Source organism: Pleurodeles waltl, chromosome 5 (genome assembly GCF_031143425.1).
Source record: "Pleurodeles waltl isolate 20211129_DDA chromosome 5, aPleWal1.hap1.20221129, whole genome shotgun sequence".
In the NCBI taxonomy this organism is placed as follows: Eukaryota; Metazoa; Chordata; class Amphibia; order Caudata; family Salamandridae; genus Pleurodeles; species Pleurodeles waltl.
In genome coordinates, this window is record NC_090444.1 from 901,829,197 (window position 1) to 901,852,378 (window position 23,182).

The window sequence follows — 23,182 nt, forward strand, 5'->3', positions numbered from 1 at the left end:
AATTACACCATTTATTATTCAAGTGTCAACTCCCTTCATAGATCCGTAAATACCAACAATTTGTCAATAAATGAAAAGTAGTGACTTTCCCCTCAATTCAAATGCAGGTCTTATGGTTAGAAAAAAAAAAACTGATCACAAATGACAGGCCTGGGGAAGGAAACAGAACTGACGATTCTTAGGAATGGTAACGTGGGACGAACCAACGAGGAGGCTTTGCCTCGAGGAATTGGCTGTGAGCTGCTTTCACTTGTTTCGAAAGACAACACGTTTTAGGAGCATTTACCACGGTTTGTATAATCTGTAGTCCTCCCTTCGAGAAGGCCTACAATGATTTAAGAGAAAGCGATAGTCAGTGGTACGTTCCGCCCATAAATCACCTGCCCCTGCTCTTGTTTCACCGACACGGGAAGGCGATGAGTTTTATTGGGCTCCTCCTTGTCATCGCAGCCTGTGATTTACAGTCTCCTGGCTAGACTCTTCTACCATTCTCCCCACCAACTGTCACAGCATCACATTACTAGAGACGGAGAGGTCGCCAAGGTCATGACCTCGGTCACCGTCGCGTACTTCCTGTTTCCTGTCAGTTAATGCTTAAGCATGTGAATATTGCGGCTCCCTTTTCTTTTTAATTTTAAGGCTCACTTGCTACAATCCTTTATGCAGCCATGGCTTCTTGGAGTTTCTCTTGCCCCCCTAGTAGAAACATATTTAGGGACATATTTTAGCTACAGCAGGCCTCTGTGCCCATCATGTAATGAAGATCCTCTGTCAGTGGCATTACAATGATGGCGACATCTATAGAATGTGATGATGGGGGGCCCTAAAACTAATGTGGCTCACAAATGTTAGTAGACCGTAAATCTGAACGTCAGCTCTCTAACCACACCTCCCGCGCCTCACCCCCCCCCCCCCCCCCCACCCCCAAGCTGACACCCACCCAGCCGACACTCACAATTACGTTGTAGGGACCTGTATTACCACTTTACCCTCCCATTTTTGACGTGGGGTTCACCCCCGAACTTCTATTGAAACACCACGCGAGTATTCTATTTGTAAATTCACGGCTGGAAACTGGTTAGATTTTACTGCAAATAGGGAACTAAGAGGATCGCTCGTAATCTAAATTACACATTTATGCCACACACTCACTAATCGCCTACCTCCCAACTCTCGTTCCTATAATGGACACTACACGACTTCAATAACATATCGCCCAAGAGGTTTAGAACATAGTTACACAATACTGTACATTAGACCAGGCCGTCGATCAGTAGAGGTGTCTTTTAGTATAACCTTCAATCTAAGTGATTAGACTGTGGTTTGAGAAAATGAATGCGCGAGGAAATAAAGTGGGATGCACAAGCTCACATCATTTGAAAAATGAAGAATACGGTGAGTAGCTTGGGTAGTACCAGTAAAGGGAAAATTATATTATGATGTTAATTAGACTGTAATTTCTGAATTTATGGGCGACCTACCACGCTTAATGACAGACACCGTGACACCGGCCTTATCTCCTCACTCTAGAAATGTCCCTCACTCTAGGCTAATAATTACATATTTTGGCAGCTTGGCAACAAAACCACACCTCACAACCGAGCATCAGTTTTACTGTATTTGTTCTGTATTTGTTGTGTTGGGATAGAGGAGTTCAAAAGAAAATACGGTGTCACACTTTAATGCCATCGTGCATTTTCTGTTACAGAAACACTTGTGGACGTCTTTCAAGCGGTCTCTCCACTCCACAACAATGCACCTCTGTGCCTCGGAGCTCCCCGGCGCTGGATACACACTTGGGATTTTCGTCAGCTGCTGCTTTGGAGCTACAAGGTATTACTTTAAAGCAAAATGACAATAAAGCCCAGGCAGAGCGACAACAGATCCGCTGGAGCAACACACGCTAATCTTGGCACCTGTCCAGCATGGAATGCAATATTTTCAGGCTACAATTAACAGGGCCAGACACCATTAAATAGAGCACGTGCATGTCTGCGCAGTAGCTCTAGTAAAGCATTAAGCCGTACTGCCACAGATGAAAACACGCTGAAAGTCATACCATTAGCACGTTTTAGAGTGTTCGAAGTGCTGGTGGCCACTCCTTCCATTTTATGGTCACTTAGAATCGCTTATGTGATGGAAGAGATTATTGTAAGTAGTCAAGGTTCCCTGTCTCTCGGAATGATGTAAGGTAATGTCCTCCAAGTTATGCATTTTTGAGCGTTGTATTACAGCACTCCTGTGATGTGCTTCTTTTGAAGTTTAATAAGATTTAATTAAAACAATGTTCACTAGCTGTGCTTTAGCACGCGCGTGACTGGGAGTACACGTACACTCAGGTATATCTGCAAAGATATTTTGCCAGAAGCAAAACACTGTATCACACTTAAAAACAAATCCTCAGAAAATAAAATGAGGTAAGGTGGAACTCAATGCCTGCAGATGTCCCGGTGTGAATGGGTGCAGTTTTCTGACTTTATGGAACTCACAACCTTTTATGAGGATAGACATTTCTAGGTGGATTCCTGGGAGCTTTTGTGATTTCCCATTTCCTCACATGTGAATGCATTTTCATACGCGCAATTGTACATAGTCCACAATTGTGCGTGGGACAATAACAGTGCTTAATTAGTGCTGGTGTTTTCCGGTGTGCGACAGTTGCACTTATTTTCAAACCACAACACATATTTATGAGAAACCACCACATGGCGGCGTAGTTGTGTATTTTTAATCAAAGTTCATTAGTGGAACAGTAAACTATATAACATATGTTTAAAAAAAGATAAAACTTAAACCTGCAGATTAAAGTGTCATGGGCTGTGCCAGCTGCCGTGGACCAGTGAGTGATACTTTGGACCCTGGCGTTTAATTTTTTTTACAAATTAAGCACTGGAAAATACCCTCCTTTATGTTCAAATGCATTTTTCTCTATGGGAAAATATTATTGCCAGTGGATAATCCAGTTAACATAGAAAACACCAGTTTTAAAAGTTATTTCTTTCCCTTCACACCTTTGAAATGCCTTTATTTCCACGCTGGCAGTAAGAGGGAAGTTTATCAATATCCTCAAATGGGGGGAAGTTTGTGAGTGTGCATAACGTCCATGGCATTCCTACCCTGGAAACTTCCTTCAATGCACTTCAGAGTAGATTTACGCCAACTGCATCTTTATTAGGGTGACCAGATCTTGAAACACCAAAAACCGGGACATTTTATAAAATAAAAGGACTACATATTTACATCAAAAGAGCTTCGCAGAATGACTTCTCTCATCAACAGCGGAACGCAAAAGAGGCACTAGGAAAATACATAAAATGTAAGGTTTTAAAATCAGGACCATGCCTGTGAATTATATTTCTTATTGCTAGCAAGCCCTGCTTTGGAATACCTAAAAAATCGTACCTCTCACTATTTTCAGCCCACCTCCTCTGAAAACAGGGACATAAGCCAAATTTGCTGAAATCTGCTGGGACAGCTGGTGAAAAAAATAGCACTGTCCCTGCCAATCCGGGACGTCTGGTCACCCTATCTTTAAATGAGTAAATCTGTGTAACAATGTAAAACCACATTTTGTGAATTGAAAAAGTGATTTTATCTCTAAAAGAAGGCTACTTGCACATAACAAACTTACACTCGCAAGTAACTTCAGTAAAAGGCCTAATGCCTTTCAAAACAGAAGCTTTGGACCCTCTGCCTGAGACTCGAGTTGCTGGCAGATGAAGCGCTTGCCCAAAGAGCAGTTACCGCCCACTGTCATCTTTAGTGCCCTCAGAGGCAAATGTTTTTGCCATGCAGCAACCACTTGTTGATATAACTGTGGGAGAGCCTTTTGAGAAAAGTAGGCGTAACCAGTGCAGTGGTCTGTAACTGCCATCATGTTTCTAAAACCAGTTGATTTCCAATATAACTACACTATCCCACAGTCTTGGAATTAAAAACAGAAAGATAATCACTTTCAATTTCAATCTAGAGTTTACAATCCATGGAACCACTCAACAAGCACATTACTTTCTGTAACCAGGTAAGCTAAGGAGGAGTGACCTGTGGTTAGCCTGGATTTATATAAGCATGCCAACCTAAATATAACCTTTCTGGCCCACACTAATTCGAATGCAATAACACTTAGTGGTTGGTAGACACCTATAGCTTAATCACCTTACACAAGACATATGTGCAATGGGCCTTGTCCATCATCAAGTTCTGTTCCACCCATAGACCAGCCAGCACCAACTGAACAGACATAGAAGAACAACTGCTGAAATCTGTGACATACTTCTGGCCAACCGCAGGGCTCTAATCTAGTCCAGCACTGCAGGTCCCAACTAGAAACACAAGATGATGGAAAGAAAGCCCATCACAGCAGATCTCCTTCCCAATTTTTCCCTCCAACCATGTCTCCTCAAGACCAAAAACTAGAACAAAATATCATGTTGAACAACCGACTATAGTACACCAGCTAACTAGACTATGATCATAGGAAATACCATAAAGGCACCTGCAAATATGCTTAAAGCTACTAGCCTACTGAAAACCAAAAGCTACATGTCTCCCTCTCTCACATCTCTTTACCCACCACAGGGCTAAGTACTGCGGCCCATAATAAAATAACTGTACCTAATGGTCATTACGTGCTCAATGGAAACACTTTCCAGCTAGGATAAAAAAACAAAGACAACCCTCTTCCAACCACTCACCCTGCACAGCGGAGCTTGCTGCTCATGCATGCAAGAGCTTCAATGCCCCACATAGTGGTACTAAGTGCTATACAAGTGCTGCAATACAACACCTGCTGTTGTCAGTGGTACTACGAACAAGTTTGCTGATTGCAGGACTGACCAACAATTGATTGTGGTGATTTCCCACAACATGTTTGGGCTAGTGCTATGTTTTGGAGTCAGCCTGCTAATACTTTGGGACTGCTGGCTTTAGTTCATGGAACACGGTTGATATTTAACCCAAATACATAGGGCTATGTTATTGTATGGCTATGCATAGACAAGGTCCTACTACTTGTACCAGACTTCCCACAGCGCATAGACTTCTGGTATACAGCACAGGTGGAAACATATACATCCCAAATGAAAATATTCTGTAACAAGGACATATGTCGTCAGTTGAGAGTTAGCACTTCTCTGTTGTGCTAAACAGCCTCTGCCCGATGGGGTGTAGCATGAATAGGTGGAGTGACATTTGATAGACTTATTGGTACAAATGGGTGATCTGTCATGACAGCTTTTGATCTTTTGGCAGCTGAATATATTAAACTAAAACAGATGGTTCTGAATGACTGTGTCCTTTTCTCCAGAGTGTTTGCTCTCGCTATTTCAGTATGGTTAGAGTCAGACCCCCATGTGGATTGTTCGACGAAACAACGACTTCAAAAACAACTACTGCCTTAACAACGAGGTCGGAACACCGACCTCGTTGCTACTACTAATGATTTTACCACGAATGCCTTAACAACAATATTTTGTTGTAAAGGCATTCCTGATAAAAGCATTAGTAATAGGCACCATTCACCCTACATCCCTCACCCCACCCCCCCAACCCTCTGACCCCCACCCCCTCCCCAAAACCAAAAACGCCTCACCCCCCCAACCCCACCCCAAAACCTAAAACCCCACTTAACCCCCCACCCCCTCCCCAAAACCAAAAACGCCCCACCCCCCAACCCCACCCCAAAACCTAACACCCCCTGACCCCCACCCCCTCCCCCAAACCAAAAACGCCCCACCCCCCCAACCCCACCCCAAAACCTAAAACCCCCTAACCCCCCACCCCCTCCCCAAAACCAAAAACGCCCCACCCCCCAACCCCACCCCAAAACCTAAAACCCCCTGACCCCCCACCCCCTCCCCAAAACCAAAAACGCCCCACCCCCCAACCCCACCCCAAAACCTAAAACCCCCTGACCCCCCACCCCCTCCCCAAAACCAAAAACGCCTCACCCCCCCAACCCCACCCCAAAACCTAAAACCCCCTGCCCCCCACCCCCCTCCCCAAAACCAAAAACACCCCACCCCCCCAACCCCACCCCAAAAACTAAAACCCCCTAACCCCCCACCCACTCCCCAAAACCAAAAACGCCCCACCCCCTAACCCCACCCCAAAACCTAAATCCCCCAACCCCTCCCCAAAACCTAAACCCACCACTTACCTTCGCCAACTCCCTTCTTTGTACCTTAACCACACATGTTCGTTGTTCAGAACATACGTAGTTAAGGCACAAAAAACCGGAGTCGTGGTTAAAAAAAGCGTTGTTGCGCTTTCGTTAACCACGACTTTCGGAAAAAAAAGTCGTAAAAAAGGATGTTTCCCCCCCATGGGCTCTCGTGTAGACCTGGGCAGAGGTTTTGGCTGTGCCCAAGCCAATAAACTACTAGCACCAAACAATTCCCCCGCCTGGAAACTTTATCATTGTTTCCATGGCAGTCTAGGGTTACTGGTCTAAGACTGTGTCAGTCAGAGACAGTTATCACTGGTGTCCTGGACCCATAACTGATCACCTAGTAAACCACTTATGGCATCAAAGACTGTAGTCCAAGGCTTAGTCAGGGAGGTGGTGTTGAGTTAGAGACTCTGCCCCCAATAAGTTAACCAATTTCAATGTCCAGCCAATTTTTGTCCTTTAACATGTATTTTACTTTAAAACACATGCAACATAACACACTACCAAATATCTCAGAAGTAACATATTACACTGGTTAGTATTATTTCAGTGATTATGAGGGATACATCCTATGCTGCTCTTCTCGGACTGTCTCCAGGGGTGTTCATGTGCAACAGTCCTTGACCAGTCACTTGGACACCTCACTGGGTGGTTGTGTAGCAGGAGAGTCTCTAGACTAAATATTTGTTAAGTGAGGGTCCACAGGCCTCAGGACTCTGCACCAATTTTTAGCAATCTCTTTGCGCCCATTTCCTTGGCTCCCCAGGTTTGCATAGTACCTTATTCATTGTTTCACTTCGCTCTTGCTGGTGCACATCTTGCCTGCAACTGTTGGGGGGCCCATGCAGCTCGAGCTGGTGAGCTCTGCTTGGCCTCCGGTCAGTGAGACGAAGTGACTCTGCCCCAGTCCTGCTGTCTGGTTTGCAGTCAATGTCTTTGCCACCAAGGTGAGGTAAAAAGAAGCAGAAGTAGTCACGGAAAGTGTAGTGGTACTGTGGTGTTTATGACCCTGATGATCTTCCAGTTTGGAGTCCTCTTCGGATGCAGACACACAACCTAGCACACAGACAGAGTAGGTGCACAAACCCTTGTAGTTTTGTTGAGCATTTAGTGGTGGATGTAAACTTTTTAGTCAACGTTGTTCTTTTCAGTTACACTTGGTTCTACTTGGTGAGAACTGCAAACTGCCAGCTCGTCTTCTTTTGCATCTCTTGGCTTCTTGGTTCTATAGTTCTGCAACAGAACTCGTAGGTCATTAATTCCTTTGTACCCTTTGTCCATGGGGATACCCATTTTCGTTCCCATTGCGGGATCACTTCACTGTCCCCGGGCCTTGCAATTGTAAAGCAGTGCAGGTCTCTCCCTTATGCAGCAGTGGGCTCCTTAGCTCACCCTGCCTTAGCTTCTTCACAGTGGCATTCTTGCCAGTAGCATCTTTCACGTGTAAGGACATTTTCAGTGCCACTCCAGAGCAGGTGTATTCCAATAGGTCACATGAGGTTATGATCTGGCTCCAAAGGAAGGAACATAATCAATATCACAATCATCATTATCAAAGTATTCATTTGCCCTAGGAGTGGAAGGTTGGACATTTCCAGTTGGTGTCTGTGAGAACTGGCTGACTGGTTGAGCGGTTGGGGGCCTCAAGGAAATTAGTGGTTACTAGGCTCCAATTGCTATAATTGCCTTTACTTTTGGGGTTCTGGGTCCACCTTACTAATGGACCATAACTGGCCACCAAGGAAAACCTCTTTTGTACGTGACCTTCAGTGCTGCAAAGAAGAGTAGTCCAAGACGTGCTCAGGGAGGTTGTGTAGGCCACAGGCTCAGAACTCAGCAACACATATATTAACGATTAATAAAGCAATGCCCAATCCGTGATTTTACTTAAAGTGAAAAATGCTTCATTCAACACACAGCCAAATATCACAGAGGAAAATACACATTTTATTTAATGAAAAGTAGACTTATGACAAACAATACACCCTGTCACTGTGTTTGGCACAGCATTTCCCTCTACACCACTGCTTTACCTACAGGCTTTGACGAAGGGATTTTTCAGTACATCCAAGCATTTTCTTATTGCCTTAACCCCACTGTTTAAAATGCGGATTAGAAGACAGGTAAACCCTTTTCTATGTTTCATTTTATACAGGGACAGTTCGAGAGCAGCACAGGCTTTATGAAGCCTTTATGTCGGCCTCAAACTGTCTGATCCAAGCCCTGCTCAACATTCTTTTGCTCTTGGCGGGTAGTGTTTTTGGCCTCCGCAGGGGCTGTTAAACAGGCAAAGCCAAATGTTTTCTTTAAATGAACAATATGAGAGTTAAGGGGTGCTGAAGACAAATACTCATTTTCCTACATACACTTGAATCTTAACATTTGATTTTTAGATTACATATTTTCCTGCAGCTTCAGCAAATTATCATATTCATTATGTGTAAAATGGATTTCAGGTGTTATACCTGTGATTTTTGTTAGGGAACCAAACGTGGCAGTGCCTAGGTAACCTGGTCTGAAACCACAGCAAGGAAGTCTAAATCGAATTATCGATCAGCCGTCTGCTGGTTTCGGGATACAAAATGTGTTCTGCTTGAGCTTAGAATACACACATCTGTCACACCTTATTTAGTTAGCACGAACTAATACTGGAACTATCAGATGGCTTCCAGGATGGGTATTTGACTCTGCAGCATATTTTAATTCAAGAAAGTTTTAGAAAAATCAACAGGTATAGCGTGCTTTACAAAAAAGCTAGCTTCAGTGAAAACACACAAAAATATATGTTTTTGTATACAGTGCATCTATGAAAGAACGAATTTAATATGCTGTTTCGTGACTCAGCGCACCTTTCAGGATTCAGTGATTTTTTTTACCAGCCAGTGTACTTTGAGAAATAAAATAGTCTCTCTTCCATAGCACTGCAAACACTCTGTAAAGGCAGAATGATACAACTAGCAGACAATATCAAGAGTTACAGATGGAAATACTAATTTCTTCTGTTTGGAGCCAAGCCCACTAGCCCATTCTATTTATTTTTAAAAAAATTGGCAAAAAATGTAGTGGACGCCTACACTGTCAAGCCAGGCCTAAGAAAGTGATCCTCTGACTCTCACTGCTGCTCTGTTCTAAAGGAGACTTGTGCCAGGAATAAAGATTTTCCTTCAAGTTTAGTGTGCTGACCTGGGCCAACCATTCTGGAGTTAGAGGGTGGGTGAGAGCTCTATATTAGTGTTAGAAACTGGGCCTCTAGTTGGAAGAGGTTTGCACTCAGTCCAAGAAGGGACCACAATCATAGTCAGGGCAAGTAAGGTACACACTAAAAGTTAACCTATGCTCACCCTCTGGTAGCTTGGCACAGAGCAATCTGGCTAAACTAAAGAGGCAATGTGTAAAGCATTTGTGCATACACCCAGTAGCACAGTGAAAACACCACAGCAGGACCCCACACCAGCTTAGACAGATAGCCAATATTTATCTTAGTCAAACAAGACCAAAACAACAAAAGTCCAACATACACAAGACAAGTTATGAATTTTTAAAGGTTAACTCAAAATGCAGTGCTTAGGAGACAAGAGCTCCACCTGGAGCTATTTGATTGCACTGGACAGCAGTAAATCCTAAAGTGTAGTCATACCATGAGGGAGCACGGGCAAGGTACAGGAGTCACGCAAACCCGCATTGTTGCGTCAATGCTCTGTGATGATCCAGAGGAGGGGATGCATTACTCTTGCAGGCGATGCATCGTTTCCTGATCAGGCAACGTCTTTGATGCGTCGATGTCCAGAAGCGATGAGTACAGGTTCTGATGCATCAGTGCTGTATAGGCCAAGCCGGGCCTGCATTGTAAGCTGGGGTAGTTGCGTTGCACTGTCTATGAGCAGTAGCAGCACAGTGGCATTTCTGCAGCTGGATGCGTCGGTTCCAAGTTCTTGTGATGCAGCACCACACTCACCTCCAATGGGCGACAACTGGATTTGGCTCCACTTGGCAAAGCAGGACTGACAGCAGAGGAGCCCAGGTGCTGGTAGCAAGATGCAGGTGAAGATTTTGATATCACTGAGACTTCAGAAAAAGGAGGTAAGGTCAGTCAGGCCCTTGGAGAAGCTTTAGATTGCAGGATGTAGAGATTTAGATACAGTTCTCTCACTCCCAGGCAAGAAGTAGCAGGCAGCAGACCACCACAGAAGAGCAAACAGCAAAGTGGCAGTCCCTCCTGACAGCACAGCAGTCCTTCTTCCTGGTAGAATGCCCTCAGTCCAGAAGTGTTCTGAGTGTATGGTGTCAGAGACCCAGTACTTATAAATACAATGGCCCTTGATGTAGGGGTAACTTTAAAGGAATTTTCTGAAATGCACAAGGTTTCCTTTCAACCCACACTACCAGTAGGGGGTAATGAGCTCTTTCTGTGAGAGCAGGACACAGCCTATCCATATGTAAATGTGAACTGCCTCTACCTCTTCCTGCCCAGGACAACTATCAGTATGCAGATGTATCTCCTGTCATACCCAGCCCTTCCTGTTTGTGGCTCTCTGTAGAGAATGCACTAATGTAGCTGTCACCTAAACCCAGATGTGTATTCAGAGACAGACTAAGGCACAGAATGGTTAAAGTAAGAAAAGGTCACCTTTCTAAAAGTTGCGTTTTCAGACCTGCAATTTAAAAACCAACTTTACCAAAAGATGTATTTTTAAATTATGAGTCCAGAGACACCAAACTCCCTTTATCTGTTCCCAATTGGAAATTACACTTAGAAGATGTTCCGTGGTAACCCCAACGTTAGCCTATGGGAGCGACAGTCCTTGGAATAGTGAAAAATTTTTTTAAGGGTTTTTCACTACCAGGACGTGCTAAATTTAAAAGTACATGTCCAACGTTTTGAATATACCGCACACTGCCCTCTAAGCTAACCAGGGCCTACCTTACGGGTGACTTACATGTAATAAAAAGGGAGGTTTGGTCCTGCAAGTGAGTACACTTGAGTGCACTCTGAGTGCCAGGTGGAAATGATAGTTTACACTGAGCACACAGGCTCTGCAATGGCAGGCCTGAGACATGTTTGAAAGGTTACCATAGTGGGTGGCAAAACGAGTAGGCCCACTAGTAGCATTTGACTTACAGGCCCAAGGCACAAATAGTGCACTTTACCATGGAGTTACTAGTAAATCAAACACGCCAAGCATTGAGAAGCCAATGTTACCATGTTTTAGACACTGAGAACATTCACTTTAGCAGGGGATAGCATTGGTAAAGTGCACATAGTCCTAAAGCCAGCAAAAACGAAGATCCATACACAGTCAAAACAAGAGGTTAGAAAGCAAAATGTCAATGGGAACCACATCAGGTTTAACAATTAGGATGCACTATCTCAGTTTTGGGGCCATGGCTCCCCCAGGGCTGCATCAGATTAAAGGGGAGAGCCACGTGTAGTGCCCTCTCCAAGACATTACGAGGCCCCAGGGACCCCATCTCCTGAGACCTAAACTAATTAAAATTGCCATGGGCGTACTGGTTCCATCCAAGACACCAAAAGCCATTGGAGGCCATGAGGCTGTGGGGGTTGCCCCAGGGCTATCACAGCCCATCCGACTGCCATGGCTGCACCCATCCCAGGTGCATCAGGAGCTGGTTGAATTTGTTTGCTCCCACCCAATGAGAGTAGCTTCACTTTCTGATCCCATGGAGAGAGTCCTTCATCCAACCCTACACTGTGCAACTGAAGACTGTACACAGGGGTGGGGCTATGTATGGGTGGATTGGGCCCCAAAGCTTGGCCGCAGGCAATGCCCTGCCCCCAACCCCCACATATGGCAACAGACATCTTCCTTATATTTAACAAAAACATAAATTAATTGAAAAAAACAAAGGTTAAAGTGATGTTATAGTTATGAATTGCAATAATATCTTTCTTTAAATTAGAAAACAACTCTTAAAAGATTAAAAAACAAAGGTTAAAGGGATGTTATAGGTGGGAGAAATATCAGTCAGAACTTAAAGTGTAAACTAACAAAACCATTGAAATTCACCAGTTATAGTTATCTCAAGAAGTAAAAAAAATGTATTCAGTTAAAATAGGTATAACCATAAAAGATACATAAAAACAGATAAAACTAAATACATCGTAGTACTACCATAAGATATACAATCAAAGTACCTCAAGAGAATCAAAATACATAAACACAAGACGGTGAACATGCTCTGGCACATTATCAGCTGGGGAGGACAAAAATGTAAAACTAGGCAAAATATACAAGAGTTTTCAGAAAAAAATGATAAGGTGCCTAACCATAATGCAGTGAGCGCCAGCACACAATCAAACACCCAGGATGATGTTATCGCCCAGAAAAAACACACCAAATACAGCAGCAGATAAAAAACTACAAACATTTCATCCAAGTTTGGCTACAACATGAAAGAAAACATTGTGGCCCTCATTACAGGACATGGGGACTCAGTCCCCGTGTCATGAAACCTACAAAAAATATATAGTAGTAGGGGGACAGGTATAAGACCCAAGGGTGAAAAGGAGGCCCATGTAGTCCCTGAAGTGCAGGGAGGGGCATGGTTCCTTGTTTTGGAGGAGACCCCTCAGTCCTTAAGCCAATGCCTGTCGGAATGCATGCAATGGCATAGAATAAGAAACAATTAAACTTTTGAGAAAGCAACTCTGCTTTCCCAAGCAGAACAAAAGACAGAAAAGCAACCCTGCTCATGTAACATTGCTTACAAACAGAGGCCAAGCAAAAGGTATCCCATGTTCTCAAATCCAGGGCAGGGATGAAAACCCCTGTTGTGTAGGGGGCCCAACCCATCAGGTGGGCCTCCATCGAGCCCAAGACTCATGAATACCTTTGCAATCTGCGAGATGCCTGGGTCCCACATGACATTCAGAAGGTGGGGGGGGACATCATTTTGTGTTACACCAGTGGAAGTCTGACCCTCTGGCCCTTATGGTGGGGTCTCTCCAGTCAGTCCCATGGGTCTCTCATGGAAGAGTTTGACAGCTCCTGTGAGAGTTCAGTGGCACCCAGCTTGGCCCCAGTAGTCACATGGGATTCTTGACGGAACCAACGCAGCCCCTTGTGCTCCTGCAGACGTCTTGTGGGACCAAAACACATTTTTAAGAAATGAAGAATGCAGCATGGGGGGGGGGGCAGTTGGTGGATGCCTGCTAATGGGGGCTTGGCCACCTGTGCCTAAGCTCATGCTGCACACTGCTTTCAGCTCTCGGGATTGGGCACAGGGCCTGGCCCCAAGCCAAGTCCTGTGGCTAGCTGTGATGATGTAAAGACTATAAGGCCCAACTCCATTTTAAGTAGGTCGAGGTTCCATTTTCTGTATTTTTGCAGAATCATCAACATGTCTGCTTTTGATGCAGATGTTATCTGTCCTTATCTTTCCGAGAACCTGTGAGTCAAGTCACTCAGATATAGACATCAACAAGACATCTGATGCCACATCAGTTTCAAACAAGTGCCTTGTTATCTCAATTTCAAAGTCAAACAAGAACAATAGCCAAAAAAGTGTAGTGTGAATTGTTATATTTTTACCTTATTTGTTTAAGAAAATGTGTCATTGACTAGCATCTTGATGCTTATTGGTTCTACCAGACATTCCTAAATTGATGTCAGAAATTCCATCCTAGACATGATATAGTATAAAAGAACTGCCACTTGATCACTTGTCAGGAGGCATCCTTCACCTCAGATTATCACACAAGGCACTGCCAGAGAAGATCTTGACTCCCAGAGATGCTGTCATTTTGCACGTACTACTGAAAGATGATATTGAGCCCAAGACCGGGAGAAGCTGATGCAGATGCGATATGTGTTTACCTTTTGCAGGGACACATGGCCTCCCTGACTACAGATAATTACAGCGTTTAACTATAAACAGGCATACACTATGTGCACTGATTATCCCTAAGAAGCTCTAGATACAAGTTATACTACTCCATGCTCTCCTAGCATAGCGTACAGAAGTAGGTTTAAGGGGTTTAGATTTTTATTCGTTTCCACTTTAACCATGATAGAAATGTTAATTTTATTCTCTTTGTTCGCAACATGGTTTCTACAGTTTTAATCGTATTCTGTGTGGTTGTTTTAGATGTGCTGAGCAGTAGGGTAGACCTGTTGAAATAAACACACTTTTTAGTTAAAGTGTCTTTTTCTTAGTGTAATTTATGTATGTTAGTAAGAAGAACAAAATAGGTTTTATTTCCAATCATATGGTGCCCATGGACCCCTGTTTAGGGACTGTGAGTAACCCAAAGCATTAACACCACTTCAACTATCTATTGGGTGGGGTTCTTTGGGCTGCAAAAACTTGTCTTACACATTCTAGCGTTGCTTCATTGAGCTAAGTTTAGTCGGGTCACCCGTGGGTGTGAAAACATACCATGTGGAGCTGAGGCAGAGACTCAGTTTATGCAACAGTACGCTGCACAGTCATGAAGGTTATGCACAGCAGGGGTTCTACCCACAGGAGGCTGGGCATGGGGACTGGCCACAGTATTTTGTCATAAATACAGAATTTCAGAGCTCTAGTTGTTCTTTAGAACACTATGGGAAGGGAGGGGGCAAGGACTTGGACAACGGAAGGCAGGAAGGAGTGTGCACCAACACAGACAGCAAGTTGATGATGCCAGGCAGACCGAAGAGGCAATGGCAACACAACAGACCAGGCAGGGCAGGTGAAAGGATCAGTGGTAGAACATTGGACTATGGAGGGCAAGGCAGAGCAGGAGCTGTTAGTCAGCCATGCAAGGCAGGTTAGCTAAGCTGTAGCAGCACAATGGACCATGCAGGGCAGGTGTGATGGGCAATAGCATTACAAAGAATTGTGAATGGCAAGAGGGATGGTAAGTAGTTTGGAGAGGCACCAATAATACGTCCAAACAATCTCTTGCAATGGTCACCTAGTGAATCGGAATGCTCTGAAGAAAACCTCCTGACCTTTGTGTCTGTGTACAGCTCTTCTTTATTTCATATGAAATTCTTTGTCATACAACAAAAGACCAGCCAACCTGTTTCACTCCCACAATAGAAAGAGCTTCTTCAAGACTGTAGATCAAAATTACACATTTAGATCTTCAAATAAAAGCATAATACACATATAAGTACAATTAAAAATATAAAGTAGACTAAAGCCACATTGTCCAATGTGCAAGTCATACAATACACCCATGTTGGATGGTGGAGAGAACCATACTTATATTCAGAATAGCATATATAGTCTATAAAAAGACAATGTTAGTCATAATACATGAATTGTTTTTTTATGAGACACAAACTCATTGTAATTATTCAAGTTACACAAGGGAATTAAAATTGTAATCGTGAATTGAATTTCAACATTTTAATATACTGTGAGGGATAATATGAACATTTTATTTATTAAACCTATACTTCCACCTCTCTCTTTTTACATAAGCACAATCATAATATGAATACAAAGGTATATCAAGGCCCCCTAAAATTAAGAGCCTTGATACGTTCAATAAAGGGGCATGGACCGAAATCCACCTTTTGTATCTAAATAGAATATATTAGCCTCATATTAATATCAGTTTTACAAAGTATTATGATTTTCAAGAAGGACCAGAATATAGGTGTTTACCTTTGACAGTGTATGATAGTAAAATGATCTGTGTGCAATCCTATTCTGTAGTGTTCCATGATCCAATCAGTTTTGTAAGCATACCCTTACTGCATCAAACATATCATCAGTACAGCAAGATTAGCCGTACATGTAATAGCTGAGTGAAAGAGGGTAAACAAACGCACAAAGAGTAGTTCGATTAGATGTATGCAGTGTAGCACAAGAGAGGAACCCAATGAGTCGTATTGCTAAGAAAATGTCAATTAAATCCTCAAGATGAAACGTACTCAGAACTCTACTGTACGTATATGACAAAGTACATAGAAATGGGCCCTCATTACAACCCTGGTGGCTGGTGATAAAGTGGTGGTAACATTGCCAACAGGCTGGTTTAATTACTGCCAAATTATGACCATGGAGGTGAGAACTCAGATATACAGCCACTTTACCACACCGACCACCAGGGCGCAAAAAACAGCCACCACGGCAGTAGCTGCCTACAGCCAAGCTGAAGTCAATGTTTCTCCCACCGTATTATGAGACAGGAAACCGCCACCTTTTCCGGGGTGATACTAACGACATCAAAAGCCTGGCGGAAACACTGCACAGAAGGGAAAGGACTCACCTTTTGAGATACAGGGAAGAACCACGCCACCATGGAGCCTGAACTTCATATATTCCCGATGATATTCCACGTCCTGCTCTACCGCGAACACCAACGCCGGTGAAGACGACCATGGTGAGTACAGCCGCCTAGCACAAAAGGGGGGGGGAGGAAAAAGGGAGAGAGACACACACACACAATACACAACACACCCCCATCACCATACACAGAATCAGCTGCAGTAATCATAAACATATTTACCCTGTACCCCTGAGGAATAATGCAAGGACTACAGGAATGTGATAAAGTGACTGTAATGATAACATCACAGTAGAAATACGAAAAGTCAACCTCATGGTATATAGATATATACAGTTCAAGCGACACTGCCCAGTCCTCATTGTGTGTGGGCCACAGGCCAAAGTCCAAGGCCCCACTTGTCACCTACACCAACATGGAGAGAGCACTGCAGGGGCATCAGTTGGAAAATAGGCAGGCACCTCAGGGGGACGGGGAATGAGGGGCATCTCAGCCTGCAGATGGAACAACACCACTGGTTCTGGAAGGGGCAACATGCCCTGTGCTTGCTCCTGGGGAGTGCAAGGCCACAGTCTCTCAAGTGGGTAACTTTGCCCCATGCTCTCGAGGGGGTAACATGCCCTGTGCTTGGTCCTGGGGAGTGCAAGGCCACAGTCTCTCAAGTGGGTGACTTGCCCACATGCTCTGGAGGGGGCATTGTGCCCTGTGCTCTTGATCCTGGGGAGGCTGGGGTTTTGGGTGTCTTACCCACTGGTTCTGGAGGGGGCATCGTGCCCTGTGCTCTTGATCCTGGGGAGTCTGGGGTTGGTGGGTGTCTTACCCACTGGTTCTTGAGGGGGCATTGTGTTCTGTGCTCTTGATCCTGGGGAGTGTAAAGTCACAGTCTCTCAGCTGGGTGTCATACCCACTGGATTTTCAGGGGCAGGCCGAACAGCAGCTCATGGAGGCAGGACTATATACCGTCCACCGGCAGTGACGGCTGCTCAGTGGTGGGCGTGGTGCTGCTGCAGCTGCTGGTGGGGGAAAGCTCCTGCCCATCCCCTGCAGCCTCGGACAGCTTCTCAGTGGTGGTGGTGCTGCTGCTGGTGGTGGGGGGAGGCTCCAGCCCATCCCCTGCAGCCTCGGACAGCTGCCCAATGCTGGTGGTGGTGGTGCTGTTGCTGCTGCTGCTGGGGGTAGACTCCAGCCCATCCCCTGCAGCCTCGGATGGCTGCCCACTGCTGGTGGTGCTGCTGCTGGTGGTGGTGGGGGGAAGCTCCAGCCCATCCCCTGCAGCCTCAGATCGCAGCACAACCATGGTTGGTGGTGGGGGCTCCATCTAAGTCCCTGCACCTGGCCCCTTGCCCTTCCTGCCTGATGGTACAGGCCCCTTGCCCTTCCTGGCAGCCCTTGGGGCAGGCTCTTTGCCCTTCCGGACAGCAGCTTGGGCAGGCACACTTTCTTTGAGGCTGGCTGGTGGCCTGGATCCTTTCCCACCACGAGTAGGTGTGGAGACTACTGGGCCCGTGGACTGGGTGGCTGAGGTGCTTGCCTGGGTTTTTGCCACCCTGGCCTGACATGAAGGACGGGAGGGAGGGGTAGGGAAGAGGTCAATGTTGGAGAGGAAAAGCTTCTTAGGGACATTGGGGTGGGAAGAGGGAGAAGGTTTGGGAGTGGAGGAAGAGGGAGTGGTTATAGGAGGCGTCTGTCTGCTGTGTTTGGGTGCAGGTACATGGGCAGGGTGCTGTTGTGAGGTGGATGGCTGTTGGGTGTCTGAGTGCTTATGTTTGTGTACTTTAGGAGTAGGGACAGATACAGTGGGAGAGGACACAGGGAATGTGTAAATGGCTGTTGTAGAGGTGTCTGCAAGTGAGGTGTGTGTTCGGCTAGGTGTGGTGGTGATGCTGGTAGTAGATGAGGATGTAGTGCATGCATGTGTGTGTGTAGATGGAACTGGGAGGGAGGTGAAGGAAGAGGAGGAGGGGGACACAGTGGATGTTGGTATGTCTGCATCTGGATGGTGTTTGTGTGAGTGCCTGTGGAATGATGTGTGGTGCTTGTGTTTGCCTATGCCACTCTTGTGTGTTGTCCTGTGTGCGTGCTCGTTTGCCTGTGTGCTTGGGATAGGTTGGGGTTCAGGGGAACAGGATTGGGAAGAGGAGGTTGGAGGGTGGAAACAAGGACAATGGCTGCCATAAGAGAGGAGGCCCGAGCCTGGATTGATCTCTGTTGGGCCGCCAAGCCAGTGCGAATGCCCTCCAGGAATGCATTTGTCTGTTGCATTTGGGCTGCCAGCCCCTGGATAGCATTCACAATGGTTGACTGCCCTACAGAGATGGATCTCAGGAGGTCAATAGCCTCCTCACTCAGGGGTAACTGGGTCAGGGCCTGAGGTGCCTGGGGCAAAGGAGATGCCCACCCTCCTGGGTGAGTGGGCACGGGCAACTCGATGAGCGGCTGCTGGGAGGACCAGTGCTGGTATGGGGGGTGGCGGCTGTACCTGTAGGTGAGGTGGTCACAGAAGTGTCTGCCACCACCAGGGAGTTTCCATCGGAGGAGGTATCTGTGTCCGAACTGTCCCCACCAGTCTCTGCCGTGGTGCTCCCCTCACCCAGCGTCCCACTGGTGCCCTCACCGTTGGCGGACTCTGCCTCCTGGGTCCTCTGGGATGCACCTCCCACCGTCACCGTCACTGGTGCCTCTGATCCTGCTAATGCACATAAGGACAGGATGACAAAACAAAAAGGGGGAGGAGACAAAGGATACACCACCATTGGCTTACACACCACCCTCACACACAGGGAACAGCCCTATGCACTATGCAATGCACTACCAGTTATAATGCTAGCCACCAAGGCATGGGGAGGGGCACATACTGCCAAATGCAGCACACCTTGGACCCAGACAGCCCTGACCAGTTGTGGATGCTTACAAGCTAGATAGCAGGATTTTCACTTCAGAACCCTGCCCAACATGGGACCTACTCTGCAATGTCAGGCCTGGCCTAGGGGCACACACTGACACACATCCCCCACCCAGGTACCCCTCTACCATGGGTAAGTAGTGATGATGGGCACTGTACTCACCCCCTTGTGGCTGCTGTGATGCCCTCAAGTGCCCATCCAGCTCCGGATAGGCCACCGCCAGTATGCGGGCCATGGGGGGGAGGGGCAGGGTTTGACGGGCATCCCTTCCTTGTTGGGAGGCCATCCCCAGCTGGGCCTCTGTGGTCTTCCATGCCCAACGTCTCAGGTCCTCCCACCATTTCCGACAGTGGGTGCTACACCTGCCGTACACCCCCAGGGTCCGCACGTCCTTGGCGATGGCAAGCCATATACCCTTCTTTTGATGGGCGCTGACCTGCAGAGAAATACACACAGGAAATGGTATCAGTCAGACCATTCTGCCTGTTACACTTATGGCCCACCATACCCCTTCACATTGCCATTTGCACACACAGGGCCCAGCACACAAGCTGCATGCCGCCCAGGGGACATCCACCCACCCCTCCTACACGAGGCCTTCATACACACCATTCCAAGCATTCATGCCACATGCATCGTGCTCACCGTGTACTCACCTGTTGGTCTGGAGGCCCATACAGCAGTCTGTACTGGGGTAGGACCCCATCCACCAGCCCTCCAACTCCACCAAGGTGAAGGCAGGGGGCCTTTCCCCAGTCACACAAGCCATGGTAGGTTCCAGTCACAGGTCACAGCAGCACATGCAGTGTAGGTCCTCTCCTGTTGAAGGACAGGTAGCAAGTGAGGAATATGATAGAAAATGGCAGTCACATCCGCGGCAGTGCATACCGTCACCACTGGTGTAGATCACCATTGGCCACTGTAACCCATATGGCCCAATGTTATCCAATGAGGTTCAGGACCGCCTCCCACAACGGTGCAGAACGTCAGCGGAATTACCTCACTTCCACCTGTCCCTCCACACAGGACAGCCGAACGCCATTTCAGGGGGAGGCAGGCCCTGGATAATAACTGTCACAATTGAAAATAGGACATACAGGACAAATCCCACTTACCCATTACAAATTAACATAATGTATTGTACTGTTGTGGCCACAATGTTCAGTTTGTGACCGGCTCCTCACTCTTTTGCCCCATAGATTGCTACACTGCGGATGAATAGGAGATGGAGACATACCTCCATGTACAGACCCCTGGTGGACTTGGCAACAATGGAGGACCGACGCTTTATACTCACCTATAGACTTGACAGGGCCACAATCACAGAGCTGTGTGCCCAACTGGAGCCTGACCTGATATCTGCTATCCGTCACCCCACTGGGATCCCCACTGTTGTGCAAGTTCTATCAGTGCTCCATTTCTTGGCAACTGGTTCTTTCCAAGTGACAGTGGGCTTGGCAGCAGGAATTTCACAGCCAATGTTCTCAATAGTGCTGACGAGTCTTGTCTGCCCTGATTAAACACATATGCAGCTACATTGTTTTCCCCCAGGTTGAGGATTTGGCCACTGTGAAGGCTGACTTTTATGCAGTAGGACATATCCCCAACATAATTGGGGTAATTGATGGAACCCCTATTTCACTTGTTCCCCCCGACAAAATGAACAGGTGTTCAGAAATCAAAAGAGTTTTCACTCCATGAATGTGCAGATGGTGTGCTTGCCGGACCAGTACATCTCCCATGTCAATGCTAAGTATCCAGGCTCGGTGCATGATGCCTTTATCCTGAGGAATAGAAGCATCCCAAATGTGATGGCCCAACTACAGAGGCACAGGGTGTTGCTAATAGGTGGGCCCTGGTTCCCACCCAGTAGATGTTGGTGTATGGGTATGGTGTGGGCCATATAGGATAGAGAGTGGCTAAATCTTGTCCCTCGACATTTGCAGGTGACTCTGGTTACCCCAACCTCTCATGGCTACTGACCCCTGTGAGTAATGCCAGGACAAGGGCAGAAGAACGTTACAATGAGGCACATGGGTGAACAAGAAGGAATATCGAATGAACCTTTGACCTCCTGAAGGCCAGGTTCCGGTGCCTCCATCTAACAGGTGGATCCCTGTGCTGCTCACCCAAGAAGGTCTCCCAGATAATCATGGCATGTTGCATGTTGCACAACCTTGCCTTGAGATGCCATGTGCCTTTTCTGCAGGGGGAGGAGGCTGGAGATGGCCATGTGGCAGCAGTGGACCATGTGGACAGTGAGGATGAGGAGGCAGAGGATGAAGATGAGGACAACAGAACTGCAATGATTTGACAATATTTCCTATGACACACAGGTAAGACAGTGGTACTTCACATTTTATTGTCAATATCAATATCAATAATAACTTTATTTCAGCTGGAAGCCATAAAAGTAGACAATACAAAAACATAACAAGATTGTGCAACATGGCAATTATAAAAAGAGAGAAATTATAAATAGATGACACGGTTTACTTTGGGAGTGAATGATACATGATTGTGAAAAATGGGGCAAGGCTAGCATTATTTTTTAAATCTTAACGTCCCAGAAAGTATAAAAGTGTTAGGTCATTGTATTTTGACTCCAATCAATTAAAACTTATTAAACTAAATAAATATAATCTAAGACCGATATATTAAAAACACGTGGTTATAACAATTCTCTAGTTCTTGTCTCCCATATATTCTACAAGGATCTCACCGCTGAGGAAACAGTTTTATCATTTATCTCAGTTGTCGAGTATAAAAGGAAGGAATTCCATAGTTTACTTTAAGAACCCTAGAAAAATAATAGGGTCACAGAGTTGTAGAAAACAAAGCAAACCATCATTATTCTTAAAATCCAAAGATCCAGAGAAGAGGAAAAAAAAAGTATATATATACTAAAAAGAATTAGACGATTGTATCTTTAATTCAGCCAGTTAAGACATGTTGTGTTAAATATGTATAATCTAAAACCAATATGTTAAAAACGTACGATTATAATAATTCTCTTGTTCTTATGGCCCATGCACTTCGCAAATATCTCGCAACTGAGAAAACTATTTTATCATTTGTGTCAGTTGTTAAGAGTCGTAGTGCTGTATTCCATTCCCTTATCCCAACTGACTTACATAACGGAGCAATCCACTTTTTCCTAGGTACCAGATATCTAGGGCAGAAAAACATAAAGTGCGCGTGTGACTCTTTTGTCTTTTGGCAATGATGGCAGTATATTAAATTACAATCCTCCGATCTCCATTGTGCTGTAAATGTCTTGAGCGGGAGGGTCCCGAGTCTGAACTTGATGAATAATGTTTTAGTATAGGGAGGATTTACATTATCCATGTAGGCCTCAAATTTGGGGCTGCATTTATGGTCTAGAAACTGTAGAGTCAGACTGCCATGATTTTTTAACCAAATTTGGGCCAAAATGTTCTCCCAATAGCACCTTTTTACACGCTCCTTTGTTTCCTTGGTCAAATTGTGAGGAGCACTCCATACCTCCTCCATCTTGAGGAATTTGCATGTATCTCTAATGTGTCTGAACCAAGGGATCTTTAGTACGCTATCACTTACGAGAAACTCATCTAATGCTATCTGGAGGGTGGACCGATACTCTGAAGTCCAAAGACGGATCCAATACATTAGTGGTCTTAGTGCAATTTCGTTATGTATCTCATTTAGGGCTAAGTCAAAACTGAGGGGGGTGAGAGGGGTGCTCGTCGGCAGCTTCAGGAAGTTTCGTATAAAGCGGTTTTCTACCGTGGTCAGACACCTAGAATTAGTATGTCCCCAAAGCTCAGCACCATAAATTGAGGCTGCTACTGCCACTGCTTTGTAAACAGTGATGGCAGGTGTTATCTC

The 23,182-nt window shown here is 45.7% G+C and overlaps 1 long non-coding RNA gene across 1 annotated transcript in view; it reads left to right on the forward strand.

The window, feature by feature from the left end:
* The window catches only part of LOC138296140 (uncharacterized), a 173,473-nt gene that overhangs the window by 12,954 nt on the left and 137,337 nt on the right, over positions 1 to 23,182 (forward strand). Inside the window, exon 2 of the long non-coding RNA XR_011203771.1 lies at positions 1,709 to 1,833. This is a non-coding gene — a long non-coding RNA (uncharacterized lncRNA). The remainder of the gene's footprint in view (positions 1 to 1,708; positions 1,834 to 23,182) is intronic.